Source organism: Triticum aestivum, chromosome 5D, assembly GCF_018294505.1.
Source record: "Triticum aestivum cultivar Chinese Spring chromosome 5D, IWGSC CS RefSeq v2.1, whole genome shotgun sequence".
Classification (NCBI taxonomy): Eukaryota; Viridiplantae; Streptophyta; class Magnoliopsida; order Poales; family Poaceae; genus Triticum; species Triticum aestivum.
The window spans coordinates 179,036,152-179,053,923 of NC_057808.1; positions in this window are offsets into that span (position 1 = coordinate 179,036,152).

Consider the following 17,772-nt stretch of genomic DNA (forward strand, 5'->3'; position numbering starts at 1 on the left):
CTCACATGTTGCAACTTTTCATGTTCGCCGCCACCGACGATTTTCATGTTCACCACCGTTCATGATGGTATGATTCTCAGTGTCCTCATTTTTTTATATTAGCAGAAAGAGTTGTGATGGATCCAAGTGGGATTATTTCTATAATTTTTTTATATTCGAAAGCGAGTGTGTTTTTACTATCTTAATTTTGTTAGGACAATGTTAGTTGTTTGGTTTACAAGATTATATTGCTTCTTGTTGCACTATTTTTGAACACAATACAGACGAAGCGCTCATACATGCGCGCATACACTCACCCCTATGAACATACAGATGCACACCTACCCCTATGAGCATCTTGAGATTTACGAAGTCACCGTAGGCGTCTCGTCTTCAATGGGAACGTCTCTCCCACTAAAAGCGCATCACCGGAAATCCTAAAATAAATCTAAAAATAATGCGAGTATCAGGATTTAAACCCTAATGAGCTGGAAATACCACCGTCCATCTAACCATCCAACCATTCATCTAAACACAAACTTTTCATGTAGACAACATATATGCTCTTTGTCTAAAACAGATAGTACAAAAACTGCATGCACACATCTTTCCGTGCCAATTCTCAATAAGAAAACTTTTCTATCTTTCCCGTGAGTAAACTTCTCCGCCGGCCTGTACCCATCATTCATTAATTATTAAATCGGAGGTCGAGCGGCCGCCATGTACACAGCCCCATCACATGTACGCCTCGCTTGGGGCATTCTGATGTCCCTCATCCACATGTTGTTGCTTCAAGGAGAGATAAGAGAGAGCCGCCGAGGGAGAGATAGATGGTGGAGGCTGTTGCCCAAATCTTGCTTCAGAAAGGCGACGCCGGTCTTGCTCCAGTAGTCCGACCTGCTGGTGAATCTCTAGCCCCGCCCCCCTTCTGTTGCCATCGAGCGTGTTCCCGCTGCGCCTCGGGGTCCTCTGCCGGCGACGGCCCCATCGCTGCGCCTCGGTCCTATGCCGCATCAGCTCGCGGCCGACCGGCTTGCCTCCGCGCTCAAGCTCTCCCTCGTAACCGGCGCCCCATCTGTTCTCTGCCGCATCAGCCTGGGCATATTGCCGACGACGCCCGCATCGACACCTCCATCGAGCGTGTTCCCGCTGCGCCTCGGTCCTCCGCTGTGTTCTTCCTTCCTTCGCCCTTCCTACTTTTCCTTTTCTTGTGGAGATAATTCTTTTGCATCATCCTCTTCATCTCTGCTTATCAATTTTCATGGCCGCTTGTTTCGATCACCAGGGCATGCATATATAAACCGATGAGATTAGATGTAAAAGAGCAATGTGGGATTATTAACTGAAAGGAGAACATGTGGCTTTTGTATAGGTGAGTCAATTGCACGCACTGTCGTTGGGTAGCCCACTCCAGGTAAAAATAAAACACGAATCTTTTTGCAACAGAGCGGGCCGAGGCCGGGATTATTAACTGAAAGGAGAACATGTGGCTTTTGTATAGGTGAGTCAATCGCACGCACTGTCGTTGGGTAGCCCACTCCAGGTAAAAATAAAACACGAATCCTTTTGCAACAGAGCGGGCCGAGGCCGGAACACATGTACTGCTGCGGCAGCCCAATACGGGGATAGGAAAAAGCGGACGGGAATTTTAGTACCACCTCGAAAAGGAGCGGAAGAAAATAACTTCAAACTGAAAGCGTAAATTCACGAGAAGAAGCGTATTGTGACGGTGAACCCGACAAAGTCAATCCGTACTTTATTATTAGGGAGAGACTAGCAAAAATGCCTGTGCGTTGCAACGGGAGAAAATAAACACCAGAAGTCCTAACTCAACCAATTGAGCATGGCGTAAGACCTCACCTCCATGCCCCTAACCAAATAAACATGACTAAGACCTCACTCTTAGGCCGGCGTCCTCTATTTGAACATGACACCTGAATCAAGTTTCCGCTTATCCACTTTTTCACCCTCGTTGTCGATAGCCACACTGCCAATTGTTACTAAGCAAGGTTGGCCAGGCCCAAGAACTGGATGGTTTAGCATCCTTCGTGTTCGGCTAGACTAAGAACGTTGGGCAAAGATTTATTATCATTCGGCTAATATAGTAGGGAAAATGGAGTAGTTCGTGTTGGACACACCATGACATTTGAGTTCGACTCCTCATCCGTTGTGACCGGTGGCACTGGGCTGAGCGAGGCAGGCTTCTACGTGACGATGTCTAGCAGAAGAGCATGTCAGTGACCGGCATGTGTTGGTCGACTCGGTCATACCAAAGACGCAATGGAGAAAAAAACATCCAATGTAGTCGTGGATATAACTTTCTTCTTGAAGTTTGAACATATATTCATTCCCGGCATTACGTCGGGGCTTTCAATATTATTATTCAGTCTTAGGAATCTGTCTAAATAGCAGCCACCACGTATAGAGCAGGCAAGCCGAATCCCCACCTATAGGCATGGGTGGCTCTCCTAGTTTAGGAACCTGTTTAATTAGCCCACCACTTAAACAGAAGATTAGCCTCCACGTACGGATATCATGGAAATTTGGCACAATTTTTCCTCAATTCTCGTTCCTTCCTTTATTATTTCTCTCAGTCTATATTATTTGATTTTTCAATCAATTCCCGTTCCTTCCTTCATTATTATTTCTCTCAGTCTATATTATTGACTTGTCCTCAATTCTTAATCCTTCCTTGAATTACCTTTCTTATATTTCTGTCCCTAATTTTCCCAACAATTCTCAATCCTTCCTTGAATTATCCTTCCTGTACTCTAAACCCACCGCGCTCGCCTGTAGATGCACACCGGAACCGCCGGCCCGCCCAAGCCCATCTGGGCAAGACCAGATCGGCGATCTCGGCCGCCGCCACAGGGGCGACTCCGCCGCGGGGAGGTTGCGCCTCCGCTGACTCCGCCGTCACGCATGCCCTAGGGATCCCGCCGCTCCTTGCCGCCGGATCTGCGTCGAACGATGCGCCGCCGCCGCCCGGAAAAAACACGACCACCGCACGAGGGATAAGGCCCCGCCGCCGCCATCATAAGCCAGGCTTCGTCGGTGAGACCTCGGGCGGTGGCAGGACGGAGGAGGCAAGGGGAGGGGGCCTAGGGCCGGTGGCGTGGTCGCCCCCCGTGTCGCCTAGGGTTGGCGACGCGGGGATGGGTGCGTCGCACATGATGTAGCTAGGAGGCAAACCATGGGATGCAAAATATTCATCTGCTCCACGGGACTATATTTAGCACACCGTTTTGTGTTTTTCCAGCCCACTTGCACTCATAAAGCCTGTCCGCCTACCATACTGATCATTGAAAATTTGAAACTTTAGCATTGTGCTTCAAATTTTATCTGCCGTACCGATCATTGCTTTGAAACTTTGGACAAAGATTAGTCAAGGAGCTGCTACTCCATCAAACTTGTACTTGGTGCATACTCCATGCACGCACGCCGTGTATTTACGCCGCCCAGGGGCTCATGTGGCCACGAGAGCATATGCCTGGAGGGAGGCCATGGAGTTAATTGCACAGAAGTACCATAATTCGGGCATCACATGCAGATTGGTACCACGATTGCTAATTTTTGCATGTCAGTACCACGATTGCTTCAGGTTTTTTCAAATAAGGCTAAAACGCGTATTTATACGTATTGACGCTCGATCCGACAGCTCGGGCCCGCCCGTCAGGTGCCACGCTGGCCAATCGGCGCGTGCCCGCGCGCTGACTAGGACGAGCCGGTGCGCTGCTGGCCTCGAACCCGGGCCGGTCGCACCAGCTCGCCCCCGCCGCACCTCCTCTCCTCACTCGCTCGAACCGTAGTCTATGGCGTCGGCGACTCCGGCAGGCGGCGGCGAGGGCGTCCACGGCGGCGGCGAGATGCCGTTCTGGCCTCCTAGCGGAATGGCTGGCGTCGACGGCGATGGCGGCGACGACTCCAGCTCCGCGTACTCGACCGACGACGAGGAGGAGTCGATGTTACTCAGCATGGAGCAGCGGTTGCGGTTGGCGCAGCAGTGGGTGGCGAACCCTAGCAGCAGCCATGAGTTGACTCATGGACTTGGCGGCGTGTTGTAAGTAACCTTGTCCTCCTCCTGCTCTGGTTTATCCAATTGGGGATTTTTAGGGTTTGTTCATCTTCTTGTTTATCCAGTTGGGGATTAGGGTTTGTCCAATTGTAGTGACTAGTATAGGACAATTACAGTAACTAGTAACTCAGTGTATTGCACTCTCAAATTAGTTCAATTACAGTAACAATTTGGGATTATGACCTTTTCTTTTTCCTTGATTTTGCTATTGTGCTGAAATAGTAAAGTACATTGTTCTGTACTGTAAATATTAGACTTACAGGTTACTCTAAATTGTTCTATACTGTACAGTTGCTCTCCAAATTAAGAGTAATTATAATGAATACATGAAATTTAATTTGTTCTGTAGTTTGGATGAAGACATTTGGCAAGTAAGGATCCATTTTGATGCAAGAGAACCATTGGAGATGAAGCTGTGTGGTTCAGATATTACTTATCTGAATTTGGTTGCAGTGATGGAAACCCAAGGATTTAATGCATATGATTGTTTGTTTCACATTGAAAATCCATCTTTAGGAGAGAAAGGGCTGGATTTGGTAGACAGTCATGCAGAATTACCGAAGATAAAGAGGAAGATCCAGGACAAATTGGTGCTTGATTTGCTAGTCAGGGCTTGTCCACCCCCTGTTACTGATTTTGAGTTGCAGAAATGTCAAATGCCAGAGTTGTCCACTGCGGTGTACCAAGAGCCTGTTGTTTTCGATCTGAGTGAGCCTCCTATCTTAGCTATTGATCAGCAAGGAGTAGTTTTTGAGAGTCAATGTAGCAACTCTAGCACACCTCATCCTGCTGGTGTTTGCACACAAGAAAGCAAGAATGCAACAGCCAAGTTGAAAGCAGTTTTGGAAGAAGAAGAAGAGGGATATTAAGGATTTGAGGCATATGAGGACAGTGATGCTAATGCCTCTGATGAGGATGCTCAAATTGGAAATGACCATCATTACATGGATGATGATGAAGATGTAGAGGTGGAAGAGGGAAAGAGACAGAGAGAGCTAGAAGTACAAGAGGAAGAATCAGATGATGAGCAATCAGAAGAGGAAGAAATGCTGCATTATGAGGGTGACACTAAAGTTGAGGAACCATTTGAGGTAGAGGAAGATAGGACTTTTGAAGAAGAAGAAAAAGAAACTATAGTTGAACCTGTGAAGAAGAAGCAGAAGCTACCAGTTAGAAGAGGACCAACAACTAGGTCACATTCTAGTAAGCTACCAGAGGTTGAACCTGATTTCAGACCATCCTCATCAGATGAAGAAGAGAAGGGGTTGTTGAGGGAGAGTGATGATGATGGTTTTGAGCCAGCCTCTTTTGTCCTACCAAAGAAAAGTAGGGCAAAGAAAAGGCCTGCTAGGAAGTGGTACAATGAGAAAATGGAGCAACCACATGAGCAACTGTGTATGAAGTTGTGTTTTAGGGATCAGCATCAATTCAGAGATGCTTTGTTGAATTTGCACATCAGTCAGGCCAGGAATTTTAAGTATCACAGGAATTCAGATCAGAGGATAATTGTTCAGTGTCCAGATAAACATTGCCAGTTCTTTATGGTGGCAACAGTTATAAAAGGGGAGAAAACCTTTGTAATTAAGAAGATGAGACTAGAGCACACTTGCCCTAGTACCACTGAGACCACCAGGGTTAGTGCTAAGTGGCTAGCACAGAAATATGAGCATCTCTTCAGATCTGATATAACTACTGGTATTCAGACAATAATTGATGCATGCATGGAAAAATATGGTGTAGATGTGCCCAAGTGCATGGCATATAGGGCAAAGAACATAGCTATTGAAGCTGTCTTAGGAGATCACAAGAAGCAATATCCTAGGCTTAAAGACTATGCTCAGACTGTCATGGATACAAACCCTGGGAGTAGAGTAATAGTCACTACTGTTACTCCAGTACCAAATGCAAAAATACCCCACCCAGGCCCAAGATTCCATGCCATGTTCTTTTGCCTGAATGGAGCAAGGGAGGGGTTTCTCAATGGGTGTAGGCCATTCATTGGTTAGTTCCTGAACCTTGTGCACCATTTACATATTGTAGAGTACTCCATATTGTATATCACTTGAATGTATTTAATGTTTGGAAATGTTGATTATGCAGGTGTTGATGGATGCTTCATTAAGCTCACTACAGGAGCTCAACTCCTTGCTGCCACTGGTAGAGATGGCAACAACAACATATATCCACTGGCATTTGGCATAGTTGGACAAGAGGACACACCTAGTTGGTGTTGGTTTCTACACCAACTGAAAAATTTCCTAGGTGGAGAAGTGGGCAAGTTTGGACCTTATACTATAATGTCAGATAGACAAAAGGTATGTGTTTGCACATTTCATTTTGTTTTGCACAAGTGTTAATAGTAGCTAAGAGTTTCATTGGTGCATATTGTTGGGAATCGTAGCATAATTTAAAATTTTTCTACACTCACCAAGATGCATCTATGGAGTCTACTAGCAATGAGGGGAAAGGAGTGCATCTACATACCCTTGTAGATCGCGAGCGGAAGCGTTCCAATGAACGTGGATGACGGAGTCGTACTCGCCGTGATCCAAATCACCGATGACCGAGTGCCGAACGGACGGCACCTCCGCGTTCAACACACGTACGGTGCAGCAACGTCTCCTCCTTCTTGATCCAGCAAGGGGGGAGGAGAGGTTGATGGAGATCCAACAGCACGACGGCGTGGTGGTGGATGTAGCGGGTCTCCGGCAGGGCTTCGCCAAGCTTCTGCGAGAGAGAGGGAGGTGTTGCAGGGGAGGAGGGAGGCGCCCAAGGCTTAGATGTTGCTGCCCTCCCTTCCCCCCACTATATATAGGGCCAAGGGAGAGGGGGGCGCAGCCTTGCCCCTTCCTCCAAGGAAGGGTGCGGCCAGGGGGGAGTCCTTCCCCCCCAAGGCACCTCGGAGGTGCCTTCCCCCTTTAGGACTCTCCCTTTTTTTCTTATCTCTTGCGCATGGGCCTCTTGGGGCTGGTGCCCTTGGCCCATATAGGCCAAGGCGCACCCCTTACAGCCCATGTGGCCCCCCCGGGGCTGGTGGACCCCCTTGGTGGACCCCCGGACCCCTTTCGGCACTCCCGGTACAATACCGATAAAGCGCGAAACTTTTCCGGCGACCAAAATAAGACTTCCCATATATAAATCTTTACCTCCGGACCATTCCGGAACCTCTCGTGACGTCCGGGATCTCATCCGGGACTCCGAACAACTTTCGGGTTTCCGCATACATATATCTCTACAACCCTAGCATCACCGGACCTTAAGTGTGTAGACCCTACGGGTTCGGGAGACATGCAGACATGACCGAGACGCCTCTCCGGTCAATAACCAACAGCGGGATCTGGATACCCATGTTGGCTCCCACATGTTCCACGATGATATCATCGGATGAACCACGGTGTCGAGGATTCAATCAATCCGTATGCAATTCCCTTTGTCAATCGGTATGTTACTTGCCCGAGATTCGATCGTCGGTATCCCAATACCTTGTTCAATCTCGTTACCGGCAAGTCTCTTTACTCGTACCGCAATGCATGATCCCGTGACTAACGCCTTAGTCACATTGAGCTCATTATGATGATGCATTACCGAGTGGGCCCAGAGATACCTCTCCGTCACACGGAGTGACAAATCCCAGTCTCGATCCGTGCCAACCCAACAGACACTTTCGGAGATACCCGTAATGCACCTTTATAGTCACCCAGTTACGTTGTGACGTTTGGCACACCCAAAGCACTCCTACGGTATCCGGGAGTTGCACGATCTCATGGTCTAAGGAAAAGATACTTGACATTGGAAAAGCTCTAGCAAACGAAACTACACGATCTTTTATGCTATGCTTAAGTTGGGTCTTGTCCATCACATCATTCTCCTAATGATGTGATCCCGTTATCAATGACATCCAATGTCCATAGTCAGGAAACCATGACTATCTGTTGATCAACGAGCTAGTCAACTAGAGGCTTACTAGGGACAGGTTGTGGTCTATGTATTCACACATGTATTACGATTTCCGGACAATACAATTATAGCATGAATAATAGACAATTACCATGAACAAAGAAATATAATAATAACCATTTATTATTGCCTCTAGGGCATATTTCCAACAGTCTCCCACTTGCACTAGAGTCAATAATCTAGTTCACATCACCATGTGATTAACACTCACTGGTCACATCACCATGTGACCAACATCTAAAGAGTTTACTAGAGTCAACGATCTAGTTCACATCACTATGTGATTATCACTCAATGTGTTCTGGTTTGGTCATGTTATGCTTGTGAGAGAGGTTATTAGTCAACGGGTCTGAACCTTTCAGAACCGTGTGCTTTACGAATATCTATGTCATCTTGTGGATGCTACCACGCGCTATTTGGAGCCATTTCAAATAATTGCTCTACTATACGAATCCGGTTTACTACTCAGAGTCATCCAGATTAGTGTCAAAGTTCGCATCGACGTAACCCTTTATGACAAACTCCTTTCCACCTCCATAATCGAGAAAATTCCTTAATCCACTAGGTACTAAGGATAAGTTCGACCGTTGTCATGAGATCCTTTCCCGGATCACCATTGTACCCTCTTGACCAACTCATGGCAAGGCACACTACATGTGCGGTACACAACATAGCATACTATAGAGCCTATGTCTAAAGCATAGGGGACGACCTTCGTCCTTTCTCTATCTTCTGCTGTGGTTAGGTCTTGAGTCTCACTCAATACTCACACCTTGTAACACAGCCAAGAACTCCTTCTTTGCTGATCTATTTTGAACTCTTTCAAAATCATGTCAAGGTGTGCTGTCTTTTGAAAGTATCATCGGGCGTCTTGATCTATCTCTATGGATCTTGATGCCCAATATGTAAGTAGCTTTATCCAGGTCTTCCTTTGAAAAACTCCTTTCAAACAACCCTTTATGCTTTCCATCATTTCGGATCATCAATATGTCATTCACATATACTTATCAGAAATGTTGTAGCGCTCCCACTCACTTTATTGTAAATACAAATTTCTAACAAACTTTGTATAAACCCAAAAACTTTGATCACCCCATCAAAGCGTATATTCTGACTCCGAGATGCTTGCTCTGATCCATGGAAGGATCGCTGGAGCTAGCATACCTTTTAGCATCCTTAGGATCGACAAAACCTTTCTGATTGTATCACATACAACCTTTCCTTACGAAAACTGGTAAGGAAACTTGTTTTGACATCCATCTGCCAGATTTCATAAATGTAGCTAATGCTAACATGATTCCGACGGACCTAAGCATCGCTACAGATGAGAAAAACTCATCGTAGTCAACTCCTTGAACTTGTGAAAATACTCTTTGCCACAAGTCGAGCTTCATAGACGGTAACATTACCGTCCACGTCCGTCTTCTTCTTAAAGATCCATTTATCTCAATGGCTTGCCAATCATCGGGCAAGTTCACCAAAGTCCATGCTTTGTTCTGATACATGGATTCTATCTCGGATTTCATGGCCTCGAGCCATTCGTCGGAATATGGGCCCACCATCGCTTCTCCATAGCTCGTAGGTTCATAGTTGTCTAGCAACATGACTTCCAAGACAGGATCACGCATTACTCTGAAGTAGTGCGCATCCTCGTCATCCTACGAGGTTTGGTAGTGACTTGATCCGAAGTTTCATGATCACTATCATAAGCTTCCACTTCAATTGGTGTAGGTGCCACAGGAACAACTTCCTGTGCCCTGCTACACACTAGTTGAAGCGACGGTTCAATAACCTTATCAAGTCTCCACCATCCTCCCACTCAATTCTTTCGAGAGAAACTTTTCCTCGAGAAAGGACCTGTTTCTAGAAGCAATTACTTTTGCTTCCAGATCTGAAATAGGAGGTATACCCAACTGTTTTTGGGTATTCTATGAAGACGCATTTATCCGCTTTGGGTTCGAGCTTATCAGCCTGAAACTTTTTCACATAAGCATCGCAACCCCAAATTTTTTAACAAACGACAATTTAGGTTTCTCTAAACGGTGTCGTCTCAACGGAATTGTGTGGTGCCCTATTTAAAGTGAATGCGGTTGTCTCTAATGCCTAACCCATAAACGATAGTGGTAATTCGATAAGAGACATCATGGTATGCACCATATCCAATAGGGTGCAGTTATGATGTTCGGACACACCATCACACTATGGTGTTCCAGGCGGTATTAATTGTGAAAACACTTTCCACAATGTCTCAATTGTGTGCCAAACTCGTAACTCAGATACTCATCTCTATGATCATATCACAGACATTTTATCCTCTTGTCACGACGATCTTCAACTTCACTCTGAAATTACTTGAACCTTTCAATAATTCAGACTTGTGTTTCATCAAGTAAATACACTCAGCATCTACTCAAATCATCTGTGAAGTAAGAACATAACGATATCCACTGCATGCCTCAGCACTCATTGGTCTGCATACATCAAAATGTATTACTTCCAATAAGTTGCTCTCTTGTTCCATCTTACTGAAAACGAGGACTTTCAGTCATCTTGCCCATGTGGTATGATTTGCATGTCTCAAGTGATTCAAAATCAAGTGAGTCCAAACGATCCATCTGCATGGAGTTTCTTCATGCATATATACCAATAGACATGGTTCGCATGTCTCAATCTTTTCAAAAATGAGTGAGTCCAAAGATCCACCTACATGGAGCTTCTTCATGCGTTCTACACCAATATGACTCAAGTGGCAGTGCCACAAGTATGTGGTACTATCATTACTATCTTATATCTTTTTGGCATGAACATGTGTATCACTACGATCGAGATTCATTTTAGGTGCAAGACCATTGAAGGTATTATTCAAATAAACAGAGTAACCATTATTCTCCTTAATGAATAACCGTTTTGCGGTAAACATAATCCAATCATGTTCAACGCAAACACCAAATCTCGATGGTAGAGGGAGCATGCGATGCTTGATCAAATCAACCTTGGAAACACTTCCAACACATATCGTCATCTCACCTTTAGCTAGTCTCCATTTATTCCGCAGCTTTTATTTCGAGTTACTAACACTTAGCAACCGAACCAGTATCTAATACCCTGGTGCTGCTAGGAGTACTAGTAAAGTACACATTCATATAACGTATATCCAATATACTTTGTCGACCTTGCCTGCCTTCTCATCTACCAAGTATCTAGGGTAGTACTGCTTCAGTGACCGTTCCTCTCATTACAGAAGCACTTAGTCTCGGGTTTGGGTTCAACCTTGGGATTCTTCACTAGAGCAGCAAACGACTTGCTGTTTCATGAAGTATCCCTTTTGCCCTTGCCCTTCTTAAACTAGTGGTTTTACTAACCATCAACAATTGATGCTCCTTCTTGATTTCTACTCTCGCGGTGTCAAACATCGCGAATAGCTCAAGGATCATCATAACTATCCTTGATATGTTATAGTTCATCACGAAGCTCTACTAGCTTGGTGGCAGTGACTATGGAGAACTATCACTATCTCATCTGGGAGATTAACTCCCACTCGATTCAAGCGATTGTGGCACTCAGACAATCTGAGCACACGCTCAACGATTGAGCTTTTCTCCCTTAGTTTGCAGGCTTAAGAAACTTGTCAGAGGTCTCATACCTCTTGACGTGGGCACTAGTCTGAAATCCCAATTTCAGTCTTCAGAACATCTCACATGTTCTGCGACGTTTCAGAAACGTCTTTGGTGCCACAATTCTAAACCGCACCGAACTATCACGTAGTTATCAAAACGTGTATGTCAGATGTTCTGTAACATCTACAGACGACGCTGAGGTTCAGCACACCGAGCGGTGCATTAAGGACATAAGCCTTCTGTGCAGCAATGAGGACAATCCTCAGTTTACGGACCCAGTCCGCATAATTGCTACTACCAACTTTCAACTAAATTTTCTCTAGGAACATATCTTAACCAGTAGAACTAAAGCGCAAGCCATGACATAATTTGCAAATACTTTTTGACTATGTTCATGATAATGAAGTTCATCTGATTATGAACTCCCACTCAGATAGACATCCCTCTAGTCATCTAAGTGAAACATGATCCGAGTTCAACTAGGCCGTGTCCGATCATCACGTGAGACGGACTAGTCAAGATCGGTGAACATCTCCATGTTGATCGTATCTTCTATACGACTCATGCTCGACCTTTCGGTCCTCCGTGTTCCGAGGCCATGTCTGTACATGCTAGGCTCGTCAAGTCAACCTAAGTGTATTGCGTGTGTTCCGAGGCCATGTCTGTACATGCTAGGCTCGTCAACACCCGTTGTATTCGAACGTAAGAATCTATCACACCCGATCATCACGTGGTGCTTCGAAACGACGAACCTTCGCAACGGTGCACAGTTAGGGTGAACACTTTCTTGAAATTATTATAAGGGATCATCCTACTTGCTACCGTCGTTCTAAGCAAATAAGATGCAAAAACATGATAAACATCACATGCAATCAAATAGTGACATGATATGGCCAATATCATCATGCTCCTTTGATCTCCATCTTCGGGGCACCATGATCATCTTTGTCACCGGCATGATACCATGATCTCCATCATCATGATCTCCATCATTGTGTCTTCATGAAGTTGTCACGCCAACGATTACTTCTACTTCTATGGCCAACTCGTTTAGCAACAAAGTAAAGTAATTTACATGGCGTTATTCAATGACTCGCAGGTCATGCAAAATAATAAAGACAACTCCTATGGCTCCTGCCGGTTGTCATACTCATCGACATGCAAGTCGTGATTCCTTACAAGAATATGATCAATCTCATACATCACATATATCATTCATCACATCTTCTGGCCATATCACATCACATAGCACTTGCTGCAAAAACAAGTTAGACGTCCTTTAATTGTTGTTGCAACTTTTTACGTGGTTTGTAGGTTTCTAGCAAGAACGTTTCTTACCTACGTATGACCACAACGTGATTTGCCAATTTCTATTTACCCTTCATAAGGACCCTTTTCATCGAATCTGTTCCGACTAAAGTAGGAGAGACAGACACCCGCTAGCCACCTTATGCATCTAGTGCATGTCAGTCGGTGGAACCTGTCTCACGTAAGAGTACGTGTAAGGTCGGTCCGGGCCGCTTCATCCTACAATGCCGCCGAAACAAGAAAAGACTAGTAGCGGCAAGAAGAATTGGCAAACTCAACGCCCACAACTACTTTGTGTTCTACTCGTGCATAGTAACTACGCATAGACCTGACTCATGATGCCACTGTTGGGAATCGTAGCATAATTTAAAATTTTCCTACGCTCACCAAGATGCATCTATGGAGTCTACTAGCAACGAGGGGAAAGGAGTGCATCTACATACCCTTGTAGATCGCGAGCGGAAGCGTTCCAATGAACGTGGATGACGGAGTCGTACTCGCCGTGATCCAAATCACCGATGACCGAGTGCCGAACGGACGGCACCTCCGCGTTCAACACACGTACGGTGCAGCGACGTCTCCTCCTTCTTGATCCAGCAAGGGGGGAGGAGAGGTTGATGGAGATCCAACAGCACGACGGCGTGGTGGTGGATGTAGCGGGTCTCCGGCAGGGCTTCGCCAAGCTTCTGCGAGAGAGAGAGAGAGAGAGGTGTTGCAGGGGAGGAGGGAGGCGCCCAAGGCTTAGATGTTGCTGCCCTCCCTTCCCCCCACTATATATAGGGCCAAGGGAGAGGGGGGGGGGCGCAGCCTTGCCCCTTCCTCCAAGGAAGGGTGCGGCCAGGGGGGAGTCCTTCCCCCCCAAGGCACCTCGGAGGTGCCTTCCCCCTTTAGGACTCTCCCTTTTTTTCTTATCTCTTGCGCATGGGCCTCTTGGGGCTGGTGCCCTTGGCCCATATAGGCAAAGGCGCACCCCTTACAGCCCATGTGGCCCCCCGGGGCTGGTGGACCCCCGGACCCCTTTCGGCACTCCCGGTACAATACCGATAAAGCGCGAAACTTTTCCGGCGACCAAAATAAGACTTCCCATATATAAATCTTTACCTCCGGACCATTCCGGAACCTCTCGTGACGTCCGGGATCTCATCCGGGACTCCGAACAACTTTCGGGTTTCCGCATACATATATCTCTACAACCCTAGCGTCACCGGACCTTAAGTGTGTAGACCCTACGGGTTCGGGAGACATGCAGACATGACCGAGACGCCTCTCCGGTCAATAACCAACAGCGGGATCTGGATACCCATGTTGGCTCCCACATGTTCCACGATGATATCATCGGATGAACCACGGTGTCGAGGATTCAATCAATCCGTATGCAATTCCCTTTGTCAATCGGTATGTTACTTGCCCGAGATTCGATCGTCGGTATCCCAATACCTTGTTCAATCTCGTTACCGGCAAGTCTCTTTACTCGTACCGCAATGCATGATCCCGTGACTAACGCCTTAGTCACATTGAGCTCATTATGATGATGCATTACCGAGTGGGCCCAGAGATACCTCTCCGTCACACGGAGTGACAAATCCCAGTCTCGATCCGTGCCAACCCAACAGACACTTTCGGAGATACCCGTAATGCACCTTTATAGTCACCCAGTTACGTTGTGATGTTTGGCACACCCAAAGCACTCCTACGGTATCCGGGAGTTGCACGATCTCATGGTCTAAGGAAAAGATACTTGACATTGGAAAGCTCTAGCAAACGAAACTACACGATCTTTTATGCTATGCTTAAGTTGGGTCTTGTCCATCACATCATTCTCCTAATGATGTGATCCCGTTATCAATGACATCCAATGTCCATAGTCAGGAAACTATGACTATCTGTTGATCAACGAGCTAGTCAACTAGAGGCTTACTAGGGACAGGTTGTGGTCTATGTATTCACACATGTATTACGATTTCCGGACAATACAATTATAGCATGAATAATAGACAATTACCATGAACCAAGAAATATAATAATAACCATTTATTATTGCCTCTAGGGCATATTTCCAACACATATTTATTTACCTTGTAGCTTAGACTTGTTAAATTGTTTGTGTCAGGGGTTATTGAATGCAGTGAATGCTGTCTTTCCAAATTGCAACCAAAGATTCTGCCTTAGGCATTTATATGCAAATTTCCAAAATGCTGGGTTTAGGGGTGAAGATCTTAAGAAGTGCATGGATAATGCTAGCTATGCCTACAATGAACACAAATTTAATATTGCAATGAATGATCTTAGAGCTGAAAGTGAGGAAGCTTGGGAGTGGCTTACTGCAATACCAAAAAAAACATGGGCAAGGCATGCATTTGACACATAACATGCTGCTATTTGTTGCATGTCAGTACCAATACTGCTGCTATTTGTTGCATGCCAGTACCAATATTGGGGCATCACATAACATGCAGTACCACATTTGGGGATTCTGACATGTGGGACAGGTACCTCTCCTACTATTAAAGTGACAGCACAAGATCTCAGATTTGGGAACGAAACTAGGGTTCGTCCACGCAGTGTCCATTTGGAGCGCAGCAAAGGAGAAGAAGGAGAAATCTCAGCGTGGAGGCGCTGAGGGGCCGGCGGTGGAGAGAGAGATGTCGTGGTTGTCCAGTGCCGGGTCCGCTCCCGGATTTCGTCGAGCTGCAGGGAGGAGGGGGGAGGAGGCGCGCTCGCCGGTGCGCTACCGCGAGCTCCCAATGGCATACGAGCCTCCAGTGATGTGCCACTGCTCACCTCCGAGGAAGGCGCCAAGATGGATCTCCTGGAGCAGGCAGAACCCTGGTAGGAGGTACTATAGCTGCGTGGATGCTATGGTGAGTGTTGTTTTTTTGCCTAATTTCCTTCCTTTTTCTTCTGTGCAATAGTATGTGAAATGATATATTTTTGGAAATTTGTTTCTGCATCTTAATAGCACGGTGGCTGTGGATTTGTGCAATGGCATGATGATCCATTGCCCACATTCTGGAGTGAGCTCATTGGGGATCTACGTGATGAAGTATGGAGGCTTAAAGGTGCAACTGTTGCCAGAGAGGAAGATCAATTTCCAATGCTGACTCCAAGTGAAGATGATGGCACAAGGGAGGCCATGTTTCTGTCTCTGCAAACTCAACTCAGAGAGAAGAATGCAGAGATTGTAGGGATTAGGGCCAAATTTCACAATGTGTTGTTTCTTTTCACTATATTTGTGCTTGGGTTAGTTGCAGGCAAGATATTAAGTTAGTTAGTTGGTTTAGTTGTAGCCAATATAAATGCAATGTCCTGTCTGGTTTAGTTGCTCTAGTTTAAGCCAAGTTGTAATGGATCGGTGAAGTTATCTTCTGATGCAATGAGATTTAGTCAGTCTTGTTCCTCTTTTATTTTGTATGACATGAGTGGTTTGCTGCAACATTGTCATAATGTATCATCATCAACATATCCTTCTACATAATCAGCATATCCATACATAATAAGAAACTGGAGTTCAACTCATTATAGCCATACATAACCATTGTTCACAATACATAGAGGAGTTCAACTTCAAATGCATAGTTCATCCTTTTCTCACAAAAGGATGAATAGCATAACTACTACATACATACACAGCCATAGTTCACCATTAGTACAAGCATACAGTACACAACCTTAGTTCCTAGATGCTAGGTCATTACACAACCATCATTCCCAAAAGGTCAGCAATGCCACTAATCTCATTTTCATCTTCTTCACTTCTCCAAGATGGCCTGAATCTCCCTGAACTTCTCCTTCAACTTTTCATTCTGAAACTCTAACTGCCACTTCTCTTCAATATGCTTTTCATTTCCCTTAAGCAGATCAGCAACCTCAAGCTTCAACTCTAGCTTCTCTTGGGTGAGCTTCTCCTGACACTTTGTTAGCTTTGCATTCTTCAGCTCCAAATTCATACTAGCTTCAGTAAGCACTTGCTTCTCTTTCATTTTGTTCAGCTTCAAGTTCTGAATGACTGTTGCTTGAGCTCTTGTCAGGTTGAGCAGCAGCTCATACTTGAGAGTAAGTTTCTGGGTCTCTTCATCTTTCTTTGCCATCTCACTTGCCATCTGTGCCTTCATATCATCAATCAGTTCTTTTCTTACCTCCTGCTGATATGTAATGGCAGACTGCAGATGTCTGAAATCCACCACCTTATCTTCCTGGAAGTTCATCAGCTCATGCACATCTTGGACTAGCTTGTCATAGTTGGCATCCAGCTTGTTCTTCTCTTCTGTCAGATGGTGGATAGTGAAAGAACTTTCAAGATTGTCATTCACCCTAGCAGTTTTGGCATCTTCAACCATTGCCCATAGCTTCAACAATGCATACTGCATTGTTGGGGGCCACTGGTGATCAACCCATTCAACAAAGCCACAATTGCTACCTGCCTGCAAAAACAAGAACAACACCAACACAGTTCAATATGGCTCATGCTTGACCTAAATAAGCTACTCTAATGCCACTATGAACCAAAATGTTGACAGCAAGGAGAGTACTCCAGCAAATAGAGTTCAATATGGCTCCAGCAAACAGAGTACTCCAGCAAACAGAAAAAAAATCACTATGCCTAGGTTAGTTATCATTTTTAAGCTACTCTAGTACCACTATTAATCAAAATTACTATGCCATTGTACTCCAGCAAAATATACTCATGCTTGACCTAAATAAGCTACTCTAATGCCACTATGAACCAAAATGTTGACAGCAAGGAGAGTACTCCAGCAAACAGAGTTCAATATGGCACTGACAAAGTAAGAAAAAAAATCACTATGCCTACAATCCATACCGGTTGTGCACATGCTA